General features: G+C 50.6%; 1 protein-coding gene across 2 annotated transcripts in view; it reads left to right on the top strand.

Annotated features, from left to right (window-relative positions):
* Window positions 1-12,537: 12,537 nt before the first annotated feature.
* Window positions 12,538-22,208, top strand: part of LRFN2 (leucine rich repeat and fibronectin type III domain containing 2) — a 169,083-nt gene continuing 159,412 nt past the window's right edge. For both annotated transcript variants that reach the window (XR_010376900.1, XM_031434756.2), the window contains exon 1: window positions 12,538-13,179. The gene's annotated coding sequence lies outside the window, so the exon portion shown is untranslated. The remainder of the gene's footprint in view (window positions 13,180-22,208) is intronic.

Genomic DNA, 22,208 nt, shown 5'->3' with positions numbered 1-22,208 from the left:
GATTAGGGGAAAAAGACATTATTTGTTTTGGGGGGTGGGCACCAGAGTGGAGACGTGGATAGGAAGGGAGAGAGGGAGAACCTTGGGGAAAGAGGAGGACAAAGAGGAGAAGATACACAGAAAGACTGTGATGCAGAAGACTAGATGGAGGAAGATCTTACAGCAAGTCAGGTGTCGCCTGAGATTCCATGATGAGTGAGCAGAACAATTATCATTCTACTTGGCGGTGTGCTGTGTACCACGCAGATGGAGAGCTGTCCATGACACCGAGGAAACTATGCATGAAAAACTCATGCAGCAGGTCCGTGAGAGTGACACCCTGCCCAAGGGTGACAGCCATCTGCCCCACTGTATGGGCACACAGCCTGCACATCTGTGCTTCTGCCACACTCTGCCATATATCCTGACTGGGGCCCTTATCACTCTGCACTACAGTTAGCTGTCTGCCTGTCTGTCTTCCCTGTTAGACTAGGACCTCTTTGAGAACAACTCCTTTGTCTTAGAGATTGTTTATCTTTGAGAAAACCAAGGTTTCCCTGGAACTTAATGAGTACTTTAAAGTTTTGAGAAAGAGTTATTTGTCCACAGGGATGCCTCTGTGTGTGTGTGTGTTGCACAGATGTGAGGATGGAGGATATAAGGGCAGAGGGGTCATGTTAGATCAGAAAATCAAAAAATCGGAGAGTTATTCCAAATGCAGTATCTCAAACTCCTCTGAGCTAGTGCATAAGGGTCAACCAAGATGCATGTTAAAAATACACATTCTCCTTGTCCTAAGCCAGGCCAGCAGAATCAGGACTTCACAGTTGGGCCTGAGAATATGCATTTTCTCTCTCTCCACAGTTGGTACTGATGGCCAGGCAGGTCTGAGAACCACTGTTTTTAGGGCACCTTTTGCATTTATAAGTAACAGATTCATAGGAGACCAGGACGCCGAAGGTCCTTTCCCAGCATCTGGAACAAATTCGCTTTGCAAATGAAAAAAAAGTTGAGGCCCTGTATGAAGGCGGGCCTTATGCGATTCCACGCCGTGACCTGGTACTTGAGCTGGGGGGGTGTCTGTCACCTAGGCTTTCCCCATTGCGCGTGCAGTCTTCGTGGTCCAGGTCCTGTTCCTCAGGGACGTGCCTACGATTCCGAAGCGCTCAATGCGCTGCCCAGCACCGCGTGCTCCTGAAGCACCCGGCCTGCTGCGGGGCGAACTCCCGCGTCCCGCACTGCGGTGAATTAAGCAACGGTGGGCGGCCCCGCAGCGCGCTCTGCCGCAGTGCCCGCCGGCAGTGCCCCCCCGCCCCGCCCCCTGCACCCGGCCGCGCGCCGGTCCCGCCGCCGCCGCCGCCGCCGCCGCCTCAGCGCCGGGCTTCGCCCTGCGCGGCGCGTTATCCAACCTCAGGCTGGTTATAAATGACTACAGCGCAGAGACTGTGACCCAGTCCCTGGCACGTTAGTCCGCTGCTCGCTGATCTATTCCCCTGTTAAGGGACCGCACAGGCAGAGGACGTAGATTAAAATATAATGTATTGCTTTGAAATTTAACACAATGCTATACATAATATTCAGCCGGATTTGCATATTCACATTTCCCCCCCTCAATTTCTCCTGGAGAGTCCCATTAGGCCTTTCTCGTTAAGCTTCTATCACTGCCGGACAAAGAACTTTAATGACTTGAGTGGCTAGAAGGGCCTTCCAAATAGCATCTAACCCAGCTCCCTGTTTCTGGCCCAGGGATATTGAAATCGTGAATTCTGACCTTAAACTTGGTAAAGAGGGAAGAAGGAAGGCTGACACAGACCTGTTGTGTGGTTTCCATTTCACTTTCGGCCCACTCCATTCTGTCTTCTTCTGTGTGGCCATTCATCCTCAAATCTCCTTTGACCCAGGAGAAACAGCTAGTCTTTCCCTGCTGTCCCCCAAAATCTCCAACGGATTTCCTGGCCTCAGCAACAAGCCCCACCCTTCTGTTTCCACTAGCATCGTTCTCACTTGATTGGGAGCCAGGTTTATAGGGGACAATGTTAGATAAATGACGAGTCTCCAGAGGCTTCAAATGATGGTAGGACAGGTACTGGAGAAAAGAACTCAGTGGTTGAAAAGAATGACAGCCAAAGAATCCCATTTAATTTGATGGCGCAATGAATGTTTAAAGTTTTATAAAGAAATACAGGAAAGCAATCAGGCTTATTCAGGCATGTGCTCCAGGGAACAGAGCACACTCCCCATGTGTTGGCAGGATGGGGATGGCAGATGAAGATGAGGGTGGGGGTGGGGGACACACATATAAATAGTTCGTATTCTTCCCATTCTTTGTATTGAGGTGAAAAAGAGCTTACTAGTGCAGTTCAAGAAGAAGCAGGGGGGGGTGGAATCCTCCCAGATAATTATCATAACGTGCTGACACCCTAAACAGCTCCTTTTTAAAATTGAATTTCTAATATCATCACTTTGGAGATTAAAATATTGAGACATGAATCCCTTGGCAAATGATTCAGGAACCATACACGCTGCGATAAAGGCACCTGCCACAGAAACAGCAGGGGACATAAATCTCCTACCGTGTGTGTGGAATGCCTAATGGTGCCACCCCTCTGGCAGAGTGGGGTCATCAGAAACCTCCAAACAGCTACTCTAAGGGCATTTAACTCATTATAAACATATACCAGGTATTTCCACTTTGTATCAGCCACTATGTCAAATCCTGGTATCAGAGGACTAGGGTGAGATACAACCCCTGCCTTCAAAGAGCTTTGAGTCCTCTTGGAGAGACAGACATGCGTGCACAGGATACTATAATGCTAGTCCATCACAGAGCAAAGAGGACAAGCTAAAGGCTAATGGGTCAGGGAGTGGGGAATCTATCAAAGCCAATCGTGGGGATAGGGGAAGGCTTCATATTAGTCACTGTGGCTATTATCTCTCGAGCACTCACCTTTATACAACTAAGTTGCTATTATAAACACCTGAGACTTTATGCCTTTATGCCTGCAGGTTTTTCCTGGCCAAGAGAGCCAGGTGTGCTGGAGAGTTAATGTCCCTGGAAGCCCTCAACCAATAATAGATAGCAAGTATGGCGATAAATACTCCACTCCCTCATGCCTGGAGGGGACAATTCAGTGTTCTTCATCCTGTATCCCAGAGACCCCCATGGAATGAGCTCCAACTGAAAATACCTGTTTTATTGAGTTTTTCCCCTTCTTTTTTCACTTCCCATCCCCCACTGACATTTTCCAGGTCACCTCCCAAATCAAATACTTGAACTTAAATCCCTAGTAAAGGACTGTTTCTGGAAGAACTCAAACTAGCTCAATTCGAATACCTGCCTTTTATTAAAAGTTACTCATGCCAAGCACCATGCTGGCTTTTATATTATTTCTAATCCTTATAATAGTCCTGCAAGGTAGGAATTATTGTCTCCATTTTACAGATGAAGAAACTGAGGCCCAGGGAGTGAAAATGACTTTTTCAAGGTCACAGAAAAAGTTAGAGACCTTGAGCAAATTAAGTTCCTAAGACTCACCAGTGACTGTTCTTTTTCTTCCTAGAATCACACCCAAGGTGAAGGGAACATGGATCCCTTTGAAAGTGTGATAAATTTGATAGCCTCTTTCTCTCTCTCTCAGAAAAAAAAAAAAATAGAGCATGCACATACATGTGAAATTAACTGTGCAAATTCTAACCCTTAGAATCCCCACAGGCTCCAGATTAAGAAATTATATTCAGAAATGAGACTTTCAAAATCTGGGGACAAAATACATTCCTGGGGACTTGGGGAGTTGGGAAAACTATGAAGAGGACATAGATTAGGAAGGAGTAGCAGGGAGAATGGATAACAGCATACCATAGTTTGATGAGTCAGTGGAACCCATGGGGTACAGAAGAGGATGTTAACTCGGTGAGGCAGGGGTAACAATAGTGCTCTAGATGAATGAAAGTTGGGAACGTTTAGGGGAATAGCCCATTATCCCAATAGAATTCAGAGTCCCTAGGAGGGTGTGAGAGCTCCTCTCTAGCCTCCGCTTACTCTGGGCCTTTCACTCCCTGACCTCTCAGTTATTTGACCTCAGACCTCCCCATCCCAAGTCCTTCACCTCCTCTTTACTTCAGTCATCCACATCGTATGCCCAGGCGCATCCTGTGCTTTCCAACAGGTAAAACTGTCTCATCTGGAAAAGAGAAATCACCCCAGGTATTTCAAACAGAGGGGAATTTAAAACAGGAAATGTGTATCAAAGGGGTTGGTTGAATTTTAAAAAGCAAAAAAGAGAAGGTGCCATTACCAGAGACTGGGAACTTCTAAAACCCATTACTGCTCATAGAGCTGAAAGAGTGAAAGCGGGGGAAATGCCCGGATCCCAGGATCCTGCACTCCCTGACACGAGGGGAGCCACTGTGGACACTGGCCAGAAACCCCAGAGCCCACACCCCCGATAATGCTATTGCCACAAGCAGACAGTAGCTTCCAGCCTCTTCATGCCTTCTAATCTCACTTGAGTGCTTCCCGTCAGTGAATCCTATGCAGAATCTAGCTGGCAAGGGAGTTTTGGAAATGAGTTTTTCAGGTGTCCAAACCCCAGTGGTACAAGGGAGCGTACATGTAGGTCTCCTGCCAACAGGCAAATTTCAACACATGGAACTTCATTTTCTTCTTTGCTCTTGGCTACATGTTCTTATCTAGCTCCCACTTTACGTCTATTGAATGAATCCCAGTTCTCCTTCAGAGCAAGTAACCCAGTCCCCATCAATAACCCCTACCCACCCTCAACAGCCTGCTTCCCTAGGACCTCACAATCCGTCTTTCACAAAGACTCAAAGCTCACTTCACTCTCAGTATGCCCCCACTCTCTCCCAACTACCCCAAATCCTAGAGCACACACATGCTGGTTCTTTCTGTTGGTCTCAGGCTGACAGATTGCAGGACAAAGTCCCATGACCTCCCTGAGTTCCCACCACAGCATAATGAGAACAATGGGCCTCACTTCTGCCTGAAATACCCATGTTCATCCCCTGGCAGACTGCCAGTCTCATCCCTGGGGGGCTGCCCCAACCTCCCTCTCCCCTCAAATTCCACTTCCTCTCTCTGTACCACTCAATTTACACGGTCCAGACCACATATCATTTCCCTCCACCTCAAAATATCTGTCATCTCCTTTTCTTTGTTCATTTCCTCTGGTCTCTACAGAAGAAGGACCCCTTCCTCTTTCCAGGGCTCATGCCTGATCACTTCCTGCCTCTCCCCTCCCCTCTTCTTGTTTTCTCTCTACTCTGGCTGCTTCACTCTGGCTTACACCCAAGCATTTCCCACCCCCAAGAAATTCTTTCCTCCACTCTGATTTCTCCTGAGCTTCCATCCCACCTTCCACCCTCCTTTCACAGCTAAACTTCTCGAAAAAGTATTATACGCTCACCGCCTCTACTTCCTCACCTCCCACTCAGTCCCAACCACTAGCAATCTGGTTTCCACACCCATAACACTGCAGAAATTGCTCTCTTAAAGGCCACCATTGACCTCCAAATCGCCGAGCCTAATAGCTCTGCTTTACCAGCCACCATCCCGCTAGACCCACTCCTCTGCCAGGTCAAATATACTATTTAGCCAAATTCTGAGCCACTGGTCCCAGCTGGTGTGTCACGGCACACGAGTGTGCTGGAGATTGGTTATAGGCAGGACTGGGATGCACCATTCAGCCATATGGGTGATTAAAATATAGAAATATTTTCAAACCACTGCCAGAGTCCCCCATGTGTCCCTTTCCTCCACCTGGCTGCCCAAGCCCCTGGTCTACGACCCCAAGATGGACCTCCTCATTATGTAACAGAAGGATCTTTGGCGTGGGAGGGGGCTTCTGCTCTTATGGGTGGGTACCTGGGTGTACGGTTGTTAGATGTTTTCAATATCACCCCTGCTTAATGCTGTGCTGAGATATTGATTACTTCAGAACTGGGAACAGCCTTGTAGAATCAGGGGAGTCTGGAGGGCAAATCACTTCCAGTGAAGATCAGCCTCTCTATTTACCCTCTATGTGCCATACAGATATTTTCTGTGTGAGCCCTGGTGTGGGGACATTGGTAAGCAAAACGCCAAGCCCCCTCCCCTTCCTTGACTTCCATGTTAGGAACCTGTTTTTCTACCCCTCAGTGGGCTCCTTCTCTGTGTCCTTGTCTAGCTTCTCTAACAGGGTGACCTTGGACAAGCTACTTAATCTTGATGAGCCTCAGTCTCCCCAGCCATAAAATGGGGCAAACCAATTTCTGCTTTGCAGGGAGGATGATGGGTAATATGTGTAAAATGGCTAGTGCAGGACCACTTGTGGAGTAAAGTGGAGTAAAATGAGTGTGGGTTCCTAACCTCCACCTACCTCTCAGGCTACGCTTTGTCCCCTGAGGATTTCCTCTACTCCTTTCTACCCCCGACTATTTCTTCCCAACTCACTTATTATGTCCTGAACAAGAGGGTGTCCCCAAGCTCTCAAACTCCAGACATCCAACTCATAAGTCCCCATCTCCCCTCCCACTTTGTCCCATCTTCCCTCCCATTTTCTCCCATCTTCCCAGTGTCTCTTCAAGGACACTGACCATTCTTCCAGGCAAGCAGTCTTCATGACATAAAGTGGGCGTTGATCACGATCAGACCTCACATCTAGGCATCTCTGAGGTCTGGTCCATTCTATGTCTCACATCCACCCCCTTTCATTGTCATTACTATAACCTTCAATCCAACAGTTTTCCCCCTACCTGGATGGCCAGTTTCTCTCATCTCTTTACCCGCCAAAATGCTATTCATCCTTCAAATGTCATTCAAATTTTAATGCCTCCTTAAAGTCTTGTCTGATTTCCTTGCTTGGAAGTGATCTCTCTATTCTATAAATACAGAATTTTCCCCAAATTTTAATTTTTATCTGACTCCCTTATAATGTAGTCATTCGATTACATAGCTGGTCTTCTCAGCCAGAGTGTAAGATGGGGCCACAGCTGATTTTTCCCTTAATCCTTCTCTGTACGTTTCACAGGAAACCTACAAAGGCAAGTTTATTAGATGATGGTGAATTATTGTCCTGTTCAGGACCAAGAATGGGTTGGTTTCTGCTCTGCTCTCCAAGTTCCTTTGAAAGAAAAGCCAGGTGCTTGATTAAAGAATGGAGAGAATTTTGTAGTCAGTCAATTCCTGCTGCGATAAATCTCTTGGGTGAAAGATGGTAAAGCAGGGACATAAATGACGATAGCTGTGCTTCCACAGTCGACTGGATTATAAAACAAACCACATACTTATGACTATATGCTCCAAACAATACATAAAAGAAGGCAGGGTGAGGTGAAGGAAGGCGCTAAGAGCTGGTGTGAGAAAGGAGGAAAATCTGCTTGTCTATTTTGGAGAGTGGGGTGATGGCTTTCCTTACCTGGAGTCTCCTTAAGCAAGTTTCCTTCACCACCAGGCACCTCCAGCACAAGCTCTGGAGTTTGAGTCCGAGGGTTAGGATTCTGGCTCTGCCACTGGCCAACGCTCTGACCCAGCAAGTTACTCAGCCTCTCTGTGCCGTGGTTTCCACATCTGTAAAGTGAGGACAATGATAGTACCTGCCCCATGCGTTTTGTGGGAATTAAATAAAATGGCCATTGTCCAGGGCAGAGAAGAGTGGCTGGCACACAGTGTGCCCTAAATGTTGCCTAGCACTCTTACTGGTCCGTGTCTGTTGGCAAGAGAGGGGACTGGGATGGGCGGGGTGGGCTGGTGAAGCACTGTGAGGGCTGTGGCAGGTGGCTGGGCAGAGCTAAGAGCTGCGGGCCTTCCCAGACCCTCCTGGGCACTGGCTCCAGCCCCCAGTGTTCTCTGCTTCAATACCACCCTTAAGACTTGGGGATTCCCTGGCAGGAGGCAAAAGGCAGGGAGGTCAGTGGCATCTGATGTCTCAAGTCCTGCTCTGGATGGTTGTTTTCTTTATTGCTCTTCACTGGATCCTAGAGACCACTTAGCTCCAACCCTCCCATGTCAGAGATGGAGCAGCTGAGGCCCAGACAGAGGAAGAATTGCCCAAGGTCACACTTAAAGAACCAGAATCCAGAATCCTCTACCTTCCCCTCTCGTGCTCTTTCTGCCACACTACCCGACCATAACGGGGTCTCCTAACTCTGGGCATTTGCCAGGGTGGTTCCCGGGCTGCAAAACATCCACCAAGTTGGCCCTGCTTGCCTTGGCCTTCTCTTCACTGCATGTCGACCGCACTTTGGGTGCACCAGGTAATTTGCCACTTAGTGGCATCCAGGCTAGTGTTAGAGAGGCTGCCTTGAACACAGGAAGGCGCCTGGGATGATGTGCAGTCAGAAGACTGAGTCTGAAATCCAGTGCCATCGCTCCAACTCTGGGAACTACCACGTTACCTGTATAGGACTTAGTGTCTTTGTAAGACAGGGATAATGATCTATTGCATATGATGGTTGTGGCGTACAAGCAAGGCAGCATTTGGGAATGCACTTTATGGACTGCAAGGTGCTGGGCCAGTGTTGGTTTGTGTCCTTTCTCTCCAGGAAGAGACTCTACCATCTCCCTCCCTGTCTTCTCCCCAACAGTATTGAGTAGAGTCCTAAGTGGTGCACAAAAGATACTCAGTCAAGACTTCCTTGTTGGCTGAATATGACCTTTCAGGATCATCTGACCCTCTGATGCATCAGGAACCCAACACCAGACCTGGTACTGGGGCAAAAGAGTGAGCCTGTGAAGGGAGCCCATGGGGCCTGGGGGAGGGGGAGAGAGAAACAGAGAGCTTGATGATGAAAAGTAAACTGGATTTAGAAAACAAACTCCAGCTAATGGCTGTAGGTGGTGTTAGTCATTCTGTTAAGGAATTTGGGAATACATATGCATACTAATAGGAATTTATTCTGGCTGCTTCTTACTCCAGCATTTGGAAAGGAAGGAGGTGTAGAGGGCACTGCGGGATTGAGAGGCACTGGACCTGTATCTCCAGAAAGTGCACTCCAGGGCGGGGCCTCAGCTCCTGAGAAAACACTGCAAGTCCTGCAAGGCCATGGGATACACTGGGCTCCGGCTGGCTGTTAGTCCATGTGGAAGCAGAGAGAATGGGGCTAAGGGTTTAGGAGTGGCCCCTAGCTTCCAGCCTGTGCAACAGACTCAGTGGAGGGAGATCCCAAGGCCTTATGAGACTGTGCCCCAGCATCTTTTTTATTCCCCTGGCCCAAGAAATCAGTGTTCAGGCCATGATATGCCAAAGGGGACTGTAAGAAGCACCTAGCACATTCCTGGGATTACAGACTGCACCTCTTTTCTGGAGGGAGCTCAATAGTCCCCACTATGTGACTCTATAGCCTCAGGCCCCCGGCTCTGTCCTGTCATCTGCCTGAAACCCTCACTGCTTTTTACTCCAGTTCTCTCTCTTTTCCAAACTCAGTGGATACAGAGAAGAGAGGCTCCCCATTGTCCTTTGCACAGGGGCCCTTCTACTGGTTATGAAAGCCAAGGCCAACGTGGCCTTCTCTTCCTCAGGCTGAATGCCTCTCCACCTCCAGAACCTCCCAAGAACTCTTCTTATCGGGCACTGTGATCCCATTGAGTAAGTGGGTATTGGGAGCTGGTCATGTGCCCATAAGTGTGCAGTGGGGACTGGTACCTATAGTTCAGAAAGCCAAGGGACGCAGACAACAGGATGAGGCTGGTCACAAGTGCCCGGGAGAGCAGGGGAAGATGAGTCATGACTGGGGGCCTGGCGAGCTTGGGCCTTCTCTGCACAAGGGCATTGGTGTTATCTTCAAGGATGCAGTGCAGCCCTGATGTGCTGCGTGAAGCCCAAGGCACAGTCATTCTCTGCCGCATAGCGACATGAAAGGGTGCATGAAAACATCTTTAAGCACCTGCTGGGAGCTCTCTTGGAAATCATTTATCTGCCCTGCACTTCAGTGCCTTGGCTCTAAAACTGAAACAAAGAATTATGTACAAAGAGCCTTGAAAATGTTCATACCCTTCTGCCTAGTGATTCTACTTCCGGGAATCTAGCCCAAGCAAAGAAGCAAGAATGTGGGCAAAGACTTAGGTACAAAGATGTTCATCACAGGGTTATTTAGAAGAGTGAGCTTGTGAAATGTAGAAGAATCCCAATGCCCATGGTTGAAATGGATTGTATAGGAGCTTTCTTGCCTCCCTCTGCCTTCCTCTGCCTCTTCCCCCTCCCCCACCTCTCTCATACACAGGATGATAGTACCACCCAGAAGCCCTGGCCCATCTCTGGTCAGCAATCAGTAAAAGCAGCCAGTTGCTAGCATAGGCATGCCCCTACCCAGCCCTTGTGGGTTTGCTCAAGGAACCAAGAAATCTAACATCCTTCACCTTTCCGTTACTGACGTATAATATAGATTATCTTCTGGGAATTTTCCACCATGAATGGTGACTACAGACTGGTTTTCTCTTGACCTCCCAAGGAACATCTGGGTCCCCAACCCTCTCCATCTGCTAAAGTTGCTCAGGGGTTCCTAGAGCTGGACAGGTCCTTAGAGAACACACAGGCCAACTCCTTTGAGGGGACAGGAATTGTCACATTACTTGTTTGTACAAAGCCATTGTGAACATCCAGGCCACCTGAATCCTAGCCCAGTGCTAAGTGTTCAGGTGAGGCAAACATAATTAAAAAATAAACCAGTTGTCTTCAGAATTCCCCAAAGTGCAAGAAATGATCCAGGTCCTGGCTCTTCACAAGACATCCATTCCCTTCTCTGAGCTGGGCAAAATTCTTGATGGGGTATTGGCCTTCATGCCATTTGAACATATCTTATTGGTTTCTGAGTGCAGCTCCATCTCTGCTTTGGTGCCAGCCTGGTCCTACCCTGCCAGTAGATTCTGCTTCTCTCACGAATGACTCTGGGATAAGGAGATGACCTACCCTGATGCCCCTGTCCCTTAAGGAGAATTTAGAGATTTGAGCCTGGGCTATACCTCACCCTTCCACTCCTAACCCCTCCCCTCTAAGCCCCCACCTATGGAATGCAAAACCAAGGGTAAGCAAGAAAGAAAGCACTTGCCCTGCTAATTCCCCCTCCTTCATCCCTTCCCCTACCTCCTCCTTCCACATCCTCCAGTTTGTACTCCCAGCTCCTTCTACTCACCTCCTCCTTTATCTTCCTCTCCTCCTTTCTCCTCCCTTCCTCTATCCCCACGCCCTTTTTCTGCCACTCTTTTCTTACACCAGCGACCCTGATGTACCTTGAGTTTCATCCTGGCCATGCCCTTTTCCCCTCAGGCTTTCTTGAATCCCTCCAGGGAAGAGCCTGTCTTTCAGGGTCTGCAGAACACTGATCTGGCAGTTTCCCTGAGTGCACATGGGAAGGGTGCCCAGTACATGGGGGCGGGGTGGGGAGGTAGGTGCCTGGGCTCTGGCAGATATGCACCCATTTATGTGCATAGACAGAGAGGAGGCAGTGTCTTATATTACAGATTTATGCAGCTGAGCCAGTCCCGGCTTGCCGAGACACAACCACATGCCACATGTGCCTCCCTGTGGGTATCTGCAACAGGTGCACGGGATGTGTTAGCCACCAGGACAGAAGAGATGGATTGAGACATTCTCCTTGCCCCTGGATTTAGCAGCTGGAGTACAAGCAGGAATCTGAAATTTTCAGTTCCTTCAGTGAGAAAGGTACCCGTACCTCTTGGGAAGCCCAGTAAGCCAGAGCCCAGTCCTACCTTTCCAGGAACTGGCTGCTGATTCCAGTGGGCAGAGAGAGTAACCAAAGTTAGATGAGACCCTGGGCAGACCCAGACCTTCTGATGCTAAGCCCGCAGTCCTGCTGGAGTGAGGACTCAACTACCTGCCACATGCCTCGGACAAGTCGCATTACTCATCTGGGCCTCAGTTTCCTCATATGTCAAATGAGGGTTGCTGGGAGGTTCATACAAGGGAACGTACTGTGCAAACAGTTGTTGCCACTGCACACTTCACGGATTCTGGTGATAAGGAAAAGTAAACGTGAGTATGCATGCACAGGGTGCACACCTGTCCTGGGTCCCTCGCTAGGGTGTGGGAACCAGAGCCAGGCCAGGACTGGGTGGGCGCGATCCTCCCAGCCCCCACCCCCAGCCCAGGGCCGGTGCGGCGGGGTTTTCCTCCGGCAGGCGGCGGGCTGAAGGCTGCACGGCGCGCTCCGCGCGTGAGGCGGCAGCACTGGCTCCGGCCCCAGCGCGCAGCCCGGGCCGCCCGGCTCGCCTGGCGCAGGGGCTGCCCGCGCCGCTGGGCCGCCCAGCCCACCCTGCCGGCTCCCGGGGATCGAGGCCCGCCCGCCGCCCTCCCCGGCCTCCCGGAGCCCCTCCCTGCGGACCCTGCTGGACAGCGGCTGCCCTCGCACTGTCCCTTCGGGGCCCGCGAGCCCTCCAGTCCCTGCGGCTGTGTGGGTCCGCGCGGAAGCTGGTGCGTCGCGTGGCGGGTCCGAGGCTGGATCTCGGCTCCTGCAGCTCCGCCAGCCGCCGCTGGGGGCGGCCTCTCCGGGGAGCTCGGCAGGGACGGCGCGCACGGCCCCGGGTTCCGGGCTCCTTTGGTCTCTGGGCTCTCTCTCCGCCGCCGCAGCCGGCCCGGCTCCCGCCCGGCTCCGTGCGTGTGATCGCCGTGCGTGTGTGTGTGTGACGGGGGCGCGCGTCTGCGCGAGCGTTGGGGGCCGTGTGCATGCGGGGCGTGCGGGGGAGTGTGTTTGTGTGTGTGCGTGTGGGTGTGAGTGCCTGGCTCACTCTCGCTGAGACACACACATACATACACACACACTCACGCGCGCGCGCACACACACACACACACACAACCCGGCTGGCTCGTCTGAACTTGAAGACGCCCCACATTCCAAGATGCCCGAGGTTCCTGGGGTTGCCCGGGGTTCTTCAATCTGGAAAATCCTACCGGCATCCTCCTAGGGAGGGATTATCTGGTTTTGATTTTTTGTTTTTTGAAATCTGGAAGAGAACAAGTTGTGCTTTTTCCTCCCTTCTTGCTAAATGCCTTGGATATAACTGAATAAGCCGATCAGGGCTCTCCGCGTGGACGTTCGAGGCCACCATCTGCCTGCGTTCGCCGGAGCCGGAGGGCTTAGCTCGAGCCGGTCTCTGGCGAGGAAGGATGTGTGGCCGAGCCAGAGAGCCCGGGCGCCCCGCGGAGCCGGCCTCGGTGCCTCCCAGCCGGGGGTAGATGCTGCCTCGCCCAGGTGAGTGGTCGCCGCCGCCGCGTCTCAGCGATCGTGGTGTCTGCGGGAGCTCGGCGCGGGGCTGAACGCACCCGGGGAACCGGGAACTTTGCATCCCTTGCTTTTTTCACTTGAGGACTCCCTCACCCGGGCAGTCGTGCGGATACCCTCTTCTCTTTTCGCCCATCCTTATCGCCGAGGTTTCCTTTTCATTCTTTCCTTTTTTTTCTTACCCGATAGTGGGGGTGAAACTCTGGAGAGAAGCGGGGAGAGCGGGTCCGTGTGAGGCCAGAGAGCAGGAAGGAGAGACGAGTGCCGCAGGTAGATGGAAACGTTGAAACAGCAGGAGAACTTTGCCACCAGACCACTCTGTTGCATCTCCCCACTTGTGAGGCCTGGTTAGAGAGATTGCTGGGGGCTGGGTCAGACGCCAGGACTCCCTGCGCTCTGTGGGCTGGGTGGGGTGGGGTAGAGCCGGGTGTGGAGGGGTTGACTCAGTGCTAACGGAGGGAAGCAAGGCATCATTGCAGTTTAGGGAGGCAGGTAGGGCAGGCTCAGGGACCCTATCCCGTCTTTAGGTAGAAGGCAGGGAGATCAGGGGGATTGTGTGTGTGCAGCTTGGGGCATCAGAATGGCATGATGAAGCAAGATGGAAACTGGCATTAGCCGTGCGTGGTTGGTAGGTCTGTCTCCCACCCAGCCCTGTCCTGGTTCTAAGGTTGGCCTGGGCTGGGAGGATTAGGAGCTGTGGGCAGCTCGGAGGCCGGCAGTGCCTTGCTCTGCACAGACCCTAGGCGACGATGGGGCGGTGTGCTGCCCATCTTTTCAGTCATCCCAGTACAAAGGACATAGGCAGCGAGTTCGAGAGAGACAGAGCCCCTGAAAGCCAGAAACTGAAAGAGAAATAGGAGGGAGCCTGAGCAGAGACTGCAGAGGAACTGAGCCAGGCCAACACCAAGTGTGGGCTGAGATGTCCACAGACACCTGCAGGGAGAGAGAGCTTGTGAGAGCTCACACTCTGAGCTGGAGTTATAGGCATGGCTGTAGATGCTGACCCTCTGCCCCACAACAGTGGAGCATGTACATGTGTGTGTGTGTGCATGTGTTGGGGAGGGGACCTCTGTGGCTGCAATGGGCTGATTGGCCTCGTGGGGACAGGGGAGGGGGCAGCTTCAGGAAATTGACCCCCCACAACTGGGGAGGAGCAAAGCTGGGCAGGAAACTGACAGTCCCTGAGCAGTGAGTTCCTGGGGACAGCGCTGAGAGATTCTAGTTGGGCTGTTGTACGTGGGCGGGGGCAGTCTTGGAACTCATGGCTGGGAGGACCAGGCGGGGGGATTGTGGGGAGACTGGGAGCACAGGACCTGGGTCTGGGGTGGTGTCCTGTGCCAGTCAATGCCCTCTGCGAGGAGCTTTATACAGCCACGCTAAGCGGAGCCCAGCCAGCTGTGGGACTCGCTTGTGGGGTTCCTTGGAGGCTGAAGGGGGTGAGGGTGGTGCAGGGAGGACTCAGAAGCTTGTGAGGGCCTGCACCCAGAGCCGACAGCCTCCGCAGACCACGCCAGCTGTCTGGGCCCTTCTGCTGACGCTGGAATGTCGTCTTTCCCTCCTGACTCTGGCTGGGAGTGCAGAGTTCTATCTCTCTCCTCTGGCTCCTCACGAATGCTTTAGCTCAGGCCCCCTGCCCTGTCCTCAATTTAGAGTTTCTGGTCTAATTCCTGCCCAGGAATGTAATTACTTATTGTCCTGCCCTCGCCCTGGGGAGTACAAACAGCTAGCTTGGCGTTTTGGTTTCAGCATCTGGTGGTGCCTCTCTGGGAGGTTGGCTCCCAGCTCCATCCCCTGCCGGGCTGGCCTGGGCGCTGGGGCTCAGGCTCCTTGCTTCTCTGAGGTGCCAGTTCCTTTCCTGGCCCAGAAATCTGAGAAGATGGGGAGTGTGGCCTGAGATAGTGTGGGCAGGGAGCTTCCAGGAGGGGAGACTGAGGAGGAGGTGGAGGGTAGAAGGGGTGGGAAATGCAGATGTAGTAGGTGGGGCCACTGGGAGAATCAGGCAGCCTTTTGGCCACCCAAGCCCTGGTTTGGCTACAGTGGAAATCACCTTTGTGTCTCGGCTGAGATATAAAGTAAAATGAGGGATCCAGCGGGGTTCTGGCCTCCAAGGGTCAGGCATGTCCAGTCTTTCCAGCCAGTTGGGTGGAGCAATTCTCCTTTAGAACGTCCCCTACCCTAAGGTGGAGATGAGAGCTGTACTGGCATCTGGGGGCTTCCCATTCAGATGGGGGAGGTTTCTAGACTGAGAGCCAAGATGTAGAGCAAAAAACAACCAGAAACAGCCAAGTGGAATTAGGTCCTGGGCAAAAGCAACAGCAATTTGAGTGTTTCACGGTTTTACTTCGGGCACAGTTGGAGTTCTAGGGTCCAGCCTTATTTGAAGGGTCAGAGCTGTCATATACAACCATAATTTGAAGAAATTGCAGGTTCAGTTCCAGGCTACTGCAATAAAAGCAAATACTGCCGTAAAGCGAGTCACATGAATTTTTCGGTTTCCCAGTGCATATGAAAGTTATATTTACATTATATGGTAGTCTATTAAGTGTGCAATGGCATATCTAAAAAAATGTACATACCTCAATATTTTATTGCTTAAAATGCTAACCATCCTCTGAGCCTTCAGAAAGTCAGTAGTAATGGTCAAAGACCACTGACCACAGATCAATGTAACAAATACAATAATAATGAAAATGTTGGAAAAATTGCAAAAATTACCAAAATATGACACAGAGACACAAAGTGAGCAAATACTGTTGGAAAAATGGCGCCAATATACTTGGTCGTTGCACGGTTGCCACAGGCCTTCACTTTGTGAAAAACACTACATGGGAAGGGCAATAAAGTAAAGCACAATAAAACAAGGTATGCCTGTAATGGAACCCACCCTCGGAGAGCCCTGGGTTCAAATTCTGGCTCTGCCACATCTTTGTTGGTTAACACTGGAGCCTCTGCTCTCGTCTGATGACAGGAAGTAATAGCACGTGCCTTGCTTGTCCTGGTACTCCCAAACCCCTTTGCAGATCTGGAGGAGTGTTTAGTTGGAGGAAGAAGGTTTGGAGAGAGGGAGGGGCCCTCAGATGCATGGAGGATAGTGCCCCCAAGCCTCCTCCGCCCACAAAACTGCCAGGAGGGTTTGATGCCATCATATGGAAGCTAATGGTTAGAAGACTCCAGGAAGCCCTCTAAGAAAACTTCGTGAATTGATATTTGAGAAGCAGATTTCACCTCTGGGGCTGTGGCACCTGCTTCCCTCCCTCCCTCTTGTTTGCTTTGGGTTTTTACAGCCACACACATTTGCTCAGGATGCTCGGGCTCTGTGTTTTACAAGTGTCATCTGTCGTCCTTTCCTATGTGAAGCTGGAGTGTGTAATATCCCCCAGAACCCAGCCCCTGCCTTTCCTCCCTTGACTCTGCCTCTTGCTGCCCCAAGAGTGGCCTCACAGGGACAGCCTCAGGGCCAGGCCAAGTGAATGGACACAGCTGCTGCTGGGGTCTGTGCACGGCCTGTGATTGGGACCTGGGTCCTGTCTGTGGAGTTGGGGGGCACATCCCATAAGGGAGAAGGGCTCGGACCCAGACATGTATGTAGTGGATCTGATTAATGATCACCTGAAACAGGGGTGGAGAGGGAGGTCTAACCATCATGGGCAGGCCTATGAAAACAGTATATTCAGGGAGCAGGAAATCGGGTCCAGAGATAGGGACTAGGGAGTGGAGCCATGTTCAGCCTGCTCAGGGTGAGGGCAATCAGGAGATCTTCTTGGAGAAGGTGAGGATTTTAGAAACAGCAAAAGCCTATAGAAGTCCACAGAAGGCAGATTTTGTTTTCTCTTACATTCTCAGAGGTCACTGAGAGTTTGGGGAATTTCAGGCATGGGGTACTGAACAAGTAGAATAGATATTTCAAGAAATTTCTTAGATTATCAGGACCAGCTCCTTGAAGCAATTTCTCATTTTATTATTATGTGCCAGAGTGCCAGGAGCTTCACATTATTATCTCTTTGAACTCTCCCAGTCCTGTGAAATTGCCTCCACTTTACGGATGGGAAAACCGAGGTTCAGAGAAGCTTGGTAACTGCCGGGTAGCTAGTAAGTGGCAGAGCTGTCCCTTAACTCTCATGTCTGTCTGAACTCAAAGCCCACACTTAGGTCTTCTGTACAGCCTCTGTCCCAAGGTGAGGATCAGTAGGCACCTTGGCTAAGTGCCTCTGTAAGCCCTGCTGACCTCCTGGCCTGACTGGGGAGGTGACTTCAGAGCCTTCATCACAGAGTCCTGCAGAGCTCAGCCTTCTTCTCCGTGGGCATCCCTGCCTGCCCTTCTCATTCACACCCACCTACTTAAAAATTCCCATCAAACAGTCAGCGCCATCCTTGTGAACAGGATGGAAGATGGGTCACGAGGGTGAGCACTGGATTGTGAGTCAGGGGACCCAACTCTACCATGCTTGTGACTTGGGTTGGGGGCAAGTCTCTTTACTCCCCTGAGGCCTGGTTTCTTCACTGATGAATCAGGATGCTAATGTCGATGTCCCAAGATAGATGTAAGAGCAGGGAGGCCCGTGTGAATGTGCTTCATGTGTTGAATAAGCCCTTCACACTCAGGGTTATATTTGTGAATTCTTCCCAATTTAGACCAAGTAACTAAAATGTCAAATGCAATAATGCCCAAGTATGAGGGCATTACAAGTGGGCTTTAATGTATCAGTTTCATGTGGGACTGGAGTTACCTAATAAGATGACAGGCCAGGAAGGTGGACACTATGCCTTCTGGGAAAAGGGGTGCTAGAGAACCTGCAGAAGAGGGGCCTTTGGTAAAGACAATTGTGTGGGATTGGTGGCAGGCAGCTAGGAGGGGACACACTGAAGCATATATCATTTACCTTTGTAATCAGGTGCCATCATTGAAGCTTTGGCACTGGAGAGGGCGGAGGGTGTTAGCCTTCGGCCAGTGTTTCTCAACGTTTTTTGTTTTTTTTTTTCATTATTGCTCTTTTGAAGGAGCCTTTTTAGACACTATTTTTTATAACTTCACCCCCCCCCCCCCATGAAATTTTAATGCCATAGGAATGCTGTGTATCTGTTTCTGTGCTTGGTATGCAAAAAGAGTAAGCTGCTTTTTCACCCCTCCCAATAACAAATTTTTGTCCCCTTGGGGGCGCTGTTGCCTCCATTGAGAATGCATGTTTTAAGGCTAACCAACTAGGATTAGAAAAGGAGGTTGATTTGACCCAGGGAAGATGATCCAGGAGATGGTGAGAACAGATTCACACTGGCATGCTGCTGCCCCGAGTATGGTCCATGGGCCAGTAGCATCAGCATCTCCTGGAAGCAGGCGAGTGATTCAAAATCCCATCCCACTCCAGAACTCCTGAATAGGCACCTACATTTAATCAAGATGGGAAGTGGGGACAGGACTGGATGCACTGCTGGGGAACACAAGGTTAGACTGAATAGAAGGTCAAAAGAAAAGGGGTGAGAAGCCAGAGACCAGAGACAACTCTGTGCTGGGTCACTCGACTTGTGAAACTAAGTCTTCATGCACCAAGCACATTTAAGCAGTGACATATTTTGTCCTTGTGGTCTATGGCTCTTTATTTTTTTTCTGGGTGATTTCCTTGCACTGTAGCTGCAAGTTGCTTGGAAGATGTGGGGTCCTGTGGAGGAGATGCAAGGTTGTGTGTGGCCTTGCTTCCAAGAAGCAGAGGGCCAGGTGTCTGATTTGGACAGATCTGGGCCTGCTTTCTTGAATATCCCTGAGGGCCAAGGCTAATGGGGACCAGACCAACCCCAGGGACAGACTAGAACTGCAGAGACAAGAATTAGATGTTAAACTGTGTCAAACTGGATTAAATAGCTACGCTGGGCTCTTGAATCTGTCAACCTGCTTGGGGTTGTGTGCATAGAGCCTGGGTCTCCTTGTAGCAGTCCTGTATTTATAGGGCAATCCTGAAACATGAAAGACTGCACAATCCCAAAGTTGGGCTCTTTGGAACGCAATGCATTTACAGTTGGCCCTCCTTATCTGTGGGTTTTGTATCCATGGATTGGGTCAACTCCAGATCAAAAATTTGCAGAAAAAGAAAATCCCAGAAAGCTCCAAAACCCAAAACTTGAATTTATTTATGTAGCACTTACAATGTGTTTACAACTATTTACACAGTGTTTTTACTGCAGTAGGTATTATAAGTAATCTAGAGATGATTTTAAAGTACATGGGAGGATGTACATAGGTTATGTGCAAATACTATGCCATTTTATAGAGACTTGAGCATCTGTGAATTTTAGTATTTGTGGGGATCCTGGATACTGAGGGGACAGCTGTATTATGGATGTGCCCTACATTAATTAACTCACTGGCAGGAGCCAAGCCACAGTCAGTCTGTCCAGACACAACATGAGAAGCAGAACACTATATCTCAACCCCTTTCCCTCTGTATTTCCCTCCTGAGCCATCTCCCCTCAACACATCCTTTCCCTTACCCCCACTCTAGTCTAGGCCAACACAGAGAGGTCTTCCTCTTGCTTAATTAAGGTCTCTAATAAATTTCACTGGGATGCAAAACCTATTTGATCCTCCCACATCCCCTCCTTAAGACTCACTTTCTACTCCTTTCCCCCAAAGCAAGCACTCTCCTTCCTAGTTACCCTTCCTGATCTGTTCCCCTGTTAAGGCAACTTTAGTCAAATCAGTTGGAGTCGGGGTTTACTATGGCCCCCAACCAATATTAGGAGTCTTTGCAGGCTCCTACTTCAGACTAGTTGCAAACTAGGTCCTATTGTTACATGACTCTCTGGCCCCCTAGATGAGTGACATATGGTCACTCAGCCTTCAGGACTCGGAGGAGCTTGGGGAGTGGGCTAGGCTCAGGCTCTGGCTTGGGTCTTAGTGCCTGATGAGAGAGAGATGTGGGGGCCCAGGGTAATGGCAATGGAGGTGAAGGCCTACTTGACTTTCTGAACTCCTGAAACCCCCTGGAAATGCCCCAAAGTGGCCATGAGATGAGTCCCTGTTATTCTAAAAAGGTATTGAAGATTCCTGGGTGGGCAAAGTTGATCCCTTGATTCAATGTTCCCCTGTGATGAAGCCACTATACTATCCAGATAGGTCCTCCTGGGGCAGAAGGGAAGGAGGATGGACAGCGACCTGGAGTCACAGAGGTAAAAGCTAGAAGTGCTCGTGCAGCACAGGGCACCAGACGGTGGAGGACGCCCTGGAGTGCAGGGAAACCTGGAATAAGTTCTCTTTCAGCTTTGTCTGGAACTTGTCAAATGACTCAAGTCAGCCCCTCCTCACTCCTGTCCCCACCTGTAGAACAGGGCCAGAGTGCTCTCTCAAGTCCTTTCCAGTTCAGGTATTCGATCCTCTGATTTATAAATCATGAACCAGACTGAGTAAGGATGTATCTCCTGAGTCAGCCAGGCCCTCAGAGTGACTTGTCTGGGGTCCTCCAGCCTCCTCCTCATCTTGTTCTTTTTCCAGATGGTGCTGACCTGATGCTTCCCTTGGCTTGATGCCCTCTGACTGCCGTTAACTGTCCTCCAGCCCCAGTACTAGGTTACTGGGTTCAGTTTTGAATGACCAGGATCCCAGGGCTGTGGTGTGAATGGAAGCGTCTCCTTCCTCCCCTACTCCTACACGTCTATGCACATAAACACACTCCTACGTGCTCACACACTTGTGCACGTGCACACACCCACCCACAAGTCCACACTCACATACACACACACCCACATACTCACACTCTCACTTGCACTCACGCTGCTTTACAAAGAGTATTTCTGTGCATGGTCTCCTATAGTTTCCAGAGCCCTCTGAGCTTGACAGGGCACAGTTTGCCCTCCTTCCCATCTGGATGAGGAACCAGGCTGGACTGGAGAAAGTCCATGCAGGTAGCAGAGCCAGGGTGAGAACACAGAATTCTGACCCCCTCTGGAGGTGACCATCACAGCAGGGCTGTCACAGCTCCCCACATCCGCTACTACACTTGCTATAGGACAGCCCTTGGAGATGGGCAGGTGTATTTTGTCCTTGTGTAAAAGATGGGAAACGGCCCCAGGAGATATTCACACGCTGGAGGATGGAAGTCTCTGTCCTTCTCTGCCGGGACATGTGTGCACTCCTACGGCTGTTTGGTGGTCATTCCTGGCTCTCAATCTGCTCTCCGGAACTTTGATTCACATCAAACCCCTCACAACTGAGAAATGCCACCCTAGGTCAGCCGCCTTCTGCCTCCTTTCCACTGAGGTGGAGTGTGGAAGAGGACTGGACCGTTTCTGTCCTCACAGGGTGGCGGTGGTCTTCTCATGACCATTTCTTAGGGTGCTTGTTAGGGTTCAAGGCACCATCATCATGAACATGCTTCCGCTCGCTGGCACCCTTTTCATGGTCTCAGTCCGCCCTGCCTCTTGAGGCTGTAAGTTCTGTACTTTGCTGCTGGTGTGGGAGTGAGGCTTCCTTTTACTTCTTCTAAAGTGCCCCATCCACCCCACTGAGCTTTAAGGTCCGGAGAACCTGAGTGTTTAGGATTTGATAATCAAGCCCATACTCCTTCGTCCATCCCTTTCATGACTGGCTGGTCAGCAGTCCTCACCAATTCAGTTTAATTCAACAAGCAGTTATTGAGCACCTAATGTATGCCTCCTTGCAGGCCAGATGCTGCAAAGATAAATCATCTCTCTGAACTGTGTGTGCACACCACCTTCCACCACATCGATCATTTGACTTATCCTCCTGTACATTTTCCAGCCCTGCCTGGAACACAGATCCTTCTTGTGCAAGACTTGGTGATGGGGATAGGGGTAGGGGTGCCCAGCTCTGGCTTGTTTCTGGTGCCTTCCCTCACTTGCATTCCCATGAGCGCATGGGTGTGTGTGCACATATGCTCAGGACTTGACTGAAGGTCACACACGATTAGCCGCTTGATGTAAAGCTGACCACGATGGTGATGCTGATGGTGTAGGGTGGTTAGGACCACTTAAGAAATGCACTCTCAAGCTGC

Source organism: Camelus dromedarius, chromosome 19 (assembly GCF_036321535.1).
Source record: "Camelus dromedarius isolate mCamDro1 chromosome 19, mCamDro1.pat, whole genome shotgun sequence".
NCBI lineage: Eukaryota > Metazoa > Chordata > Mammalia > Artiodactyla > Camelidae > Camelus > Camelus dromedarius.
Note: the sequence above shows the minus strand (reverse complement) of the source record. Positions and strands in the feature narration are given on the sequence as shown.